The 4403-nt window shown below is 32.1% G+C and overlaps 1 long non-coding RNA gene across 1 annotated transcript; it reads right to left on the minus strand.

Moving 5' to 3' along the window:
- Window positions 1–865: 865 nt before the first annotated feature.
- Window positions 866–3718, minus strand: LOC109619732 (uncharacterized). Its single transcript, XR_002200437.3, has 2 exons — window positions 3614–3718; window positions 866–1683 (listed from the first exon to the last, which is right to left on the minus strand). It is a non-coding gene; the product is annotated as an uncharacterized lncRNA (long non-coding RNA).
- Between the last annotated feature and the right edge of the window lie 685 nt (window positions 3719–4403).

Genomic DNA, 4403 nt, shown 5'->3' on the forward strand with positions numbered 1-4403 from the left:
AAAGTCAGATGAGAGCGAGTTCTCGTTATCTCCTATTTTGAAATCACATTTGAATATCGTTTACTTCGTCTCTCTATAGTTAAATGTACATGTGCACCAAGTGTTTAAACAATGCTCGCCAACTGAAAAAGTATTATCAGTTCAGGAAGTGTAATTCCAGTACGCATAACTTTCTCAAGAAAAATATTTCGATAAAAAACCCCCAGATAACTAAAAGCTTGTGTCAGAACCCTGGTCAGACGCTGCTATTGCGGACTAAAGTGTTTTAAAAACCAACATAAAATATTGATCACACAATACTTGGTCTACAGACAGACACAAGACAGGTGGAACACAATCCTTCTTTTTTTTCAAAGAGGAGCATCATAAGCGTGTTCTGAACAGAAAAACAAGTTCACTCGGTCAAGCTTTTTTCCTATATGACATTTATGGTCATATAATCAAACGTCATTTATTTTGTTTTATTAATTTGATAAAAGCTTAATGTAGGTAATAATCATATCATTGTCAAATTAATCATCAATTTTCAATTTATGAAAATTATTATAACTTATATGTCAAATGTATGTACTTTTCCATTTTTCCAAATAATTGAGTTTATTTTTTCTGATGGACGTTGAAAAGCACATTTTTATATTTCATAATAAGTAAATTCTATTTACAAAAAATTATGGTAGAGCTGAAGTTGTTGGTCACAAACGAAAACTAAAAAATACAATATATTGGTGCCGATTTTGTGAAGTAAATTGAGGCTAAATATTTCAATGCGTTGACAGTTTTCACACATGACGTTGGTGTTAGCTTGTTCTGATTTTCGTTTCGTTTTCATTATTACAGAGAGAAAGAGAGAGAAACACCAAAAACCTTGATTTAAGGATTCTTTTTGTTTAATGCTGAACATTAGGATTGCATTTAACAAAAGAATATACGACAAAGTCATAGATATTTTCAGTTTTGTGGAATGGTTGTTAATGAACGAAATTTATTTGCAAGTATTTTGATGATGTCCATATTTTTATTTGACAGTCATTAGAATATAACACTGATAAGTTTGTGATTAGTTAACATTCATTGGTCGCAAGTCGTTAGTTAAATTCTTTTGTAAATGACGATGCCTATGACAGAATTTTGTTATGTCGCATTTTTGTAAAGTTAGCAAAAACTTTTGGTCTTCCCGGCAGGGCAGTTCCACGAGCCATCGCAGTTACAGGTACAGCTATATCTGTAGCAACCCTGGTCCATTTGAAAGGACCCGCGCCCATAGGTTCTTCCATATGCTTCACAATTTCTGCAAGCACCGTTTCTGCCTCCAGAACATATGCTAGTAGTTAAACTGCTCGGGCAATTCCAAGATCCATCGCAGTTGCATCTACATGAGAAACGATTGCATCCTCTGTCGAACTGGAAATCGCTGCCGCCTCTGTATGAGCCTCCATTAACCTGGCAGTTTCCACAAGCGCCTGCATTTTGGTTGCCGCCTCCTGTACATTTGTTAGTAGTTAAACTGCTCGGGCAATTCCAAGATCCATCGCAGTTGCACTTACAGGAGAAACGATAGCATCCTCTGTCGAACTGGAAATTGCTACCGCCTCTGTATGAACGTCCATCAACCTGGCAGTTTGTACAGCCCTGGGCACTACACAACACGAGGACAGCACTAAGGAGTACTAGAAGTTTCAGCATCTATAAATAGAAGGGGGAAATGCATGTCTTTGTTAAAAAATATAGAATATCATATAAGACCTTATGAACTGATTAAAAAAGGTCCCCCCCCCAAAAAAAAATGACCAATGATGAGTTAATTTTTTTTATATTGACTGGGTTTTGATTATAAAACAAACATCTGGATACTGCATGCGTTATTTAAGTCGAATCGTGCAGAAAAATATTATTATTATCAGTTAATTTTTTTTTATTGACTTTTAAGGGTTTCTATTATAAAACAAACATCCGTGTTACGCATGCGTTAATCAAATAGAAACGTGAACCGGGATAAACAAAAATGAACTGGATGTTTGCGAGTCCTAAAACGGTGGTTTCTGTTCTACGCTAAGTAATCAGTGCTCTGTACTCCCTTTAGGGAAGTAAAGACAGATAAAATAAAATCTGTAATAATGAAATCCGCCCCATTTTATATTTTGTTGCGGAAGGTTGGGTGCTTTAACATATGGTCCATACCTTGATTATTGTTTATTAATTAAAACATCACTTCTTAAATTAGTCCACCATGTTTACATGCAGAGCAATTTTATTTCTGCTTGAAAGAATACTAATTTATTTATATTTAGACAGCAAGTAACTGAAAAAGTAGTCTCTCTAAATCAAACTTCGAGTATGAAAATTTTTAGACCAAACTTTTAAAATAATTTAATATTAATTAAATATAAAAATATAGCTTATCCGTTCCGATTTTATCAAGCAATTCTAAATTTTAATCATTTGTTTCAGATTTTCAACGATTGAATATTGTGGTTGCCACAGTACTTGTTAAAATTAATAATATTTCAAAAGTTTAGTTTTAAATTGTTCATAAATACAATAGGTTATATCTTTTTCTAAAGGACTTCTAACCCATAAACAGCAAACGTTAGCGGTTAAGGTATTCAATGTATAACGACCACATGTTGTACATTGTAAATGAATGATCAGATAGTTTGAATCATGGTATCATTTTGAAGGTGTTATCAAATAAAAATACCCCACATATGGTTGTTTATCAAATTTTGATTATAGTCCAAATTCAGTCGCACATTTTGACATTGAAGTCTATGGGCAGCGCATGTTTTTATTACGATATCGTAAAACGTGACTCTAGTTTATACAAATATCTTGGTAAATATAAAAAACTCTCCCTTTATTCAAATATTAAATAAAGCGAATCATTTAACACACAAAAAGATGTTGAAAAAAAAATTAATTTTTTATAAATTTTCTCTATTTCATAAAGGGTGGTAACCCTTCAAAAAGTTGTGGGTGCAAAATGGCCGGCTTCTTATATGTGATCAGCCATGTAAATTTAATTTAATTCACTTTTATCGTTATTTTGCAATAAATATTTAACTCATATAAAATGATTTAAATTGCTAAACATAATATTCCTTCATTATACATTGAATACTTAAGAAAACAATAATAATGCGTTTTTCTTATTACGAACATGTAATTGAAACGCTCATCCGAATACGTCAAATTAAAGACGGTTGTTAAATTCTGGTAATTTTTTGAACAAATATGAGGTTTCTACCCTCTGTATTTGGAAACAATCCTATAATATATAAATTATGGCAGCCTACAATTACACATGTAAAAAACCCCCAAAATATACACAGGATGAAGCTCTGCCGTTCAGATTCAGTCAACTGAATGATAACCGAATGGTCTGGAAAGGTGACTGAATGGCATAGCTATGCCATTCAGTCACTTTTCAGTTACCTTTCAGTCACCTTTCAATTGACTGAATGGCAGATTTTCATCCTGTGATATATTATTACGATTTAATAAGACAGAAAAAAATGTTTTAAAGAATTCAGGGCCCATGCTGATAAAGATATATTTCCAAAAGGTGTTTTCGAAAAAAAAAGTTTGGTTTGTCCGGAGTTTAAAACTAACGTACCTTTAAAATGATGGATGATCCTTTTAAGACAATCTTAGCCTGAACATTTGTACTTATATAGCCCGATGCGAAGCCGACATTGCATTTATGCAGCGATAGCAATTGTGTTCAAATTATAGTAAGTAACAATTTAGCTCTATTTGTAATAGAACATTTTATAAATGACATTTTATAACATGAACGAACACTGATTATCAAAGTCCAATTTACAGTGTATTGCTGACTTATAATTTGGTAACAAACTCGATCCCGTATTTGGTATAATTAAAGAATGTTGAAGAATATACGAAAGTGACCTTTAAAAACCAGACCCTTTTCATTTATGAATAATAATCGTTCACAACATTTCCAAAAAGCATGCATTAATTTACAAAATTATGTCCGATAATCCCTCTTTGGAAAGCATAATGCCACTCCTTCTTATTTGGTAATTTGTGATTTGATTTGAACATAATTTTATTGTACTAATTTTACAGTTGGATTTGGGCACACGTTCTGTAACTTAGATCGTTCTCTCCCTTCTTGTCGCGGGTAATTTGTGTTGTGCCTTGGGAAAAAATAATTTTCATCATGAGCTTCGTTTGCCTAACATTAAACAAATATCCTGCTATTTGGTCAGATATTTTTCATTAAATAGAATGGTTTTTTTTTTATTGATTTTATATAAAACAATTTACAAGATTGTGGTCAAAGATAGCTTATTAATACATAGATATGAATTTCAATTGAAATCATTATTCATTATTATGCACACAGTGATAAATATAATAAAACATACATACTAACAAAT

The sequence above is a fragment of the Magallana gigas genome, chromosome 8 (genome assembly GCF_963853765.1).
Source record: "Magallana gigas chromosome 8, xbMagGiga1.1, whole genome shotgun sequence".
NCBI lineage: Eukaryota > Metazoa > Mollusca > Bivalvia > Ostreida > Ostreidae > Magallana > Magallana gigas.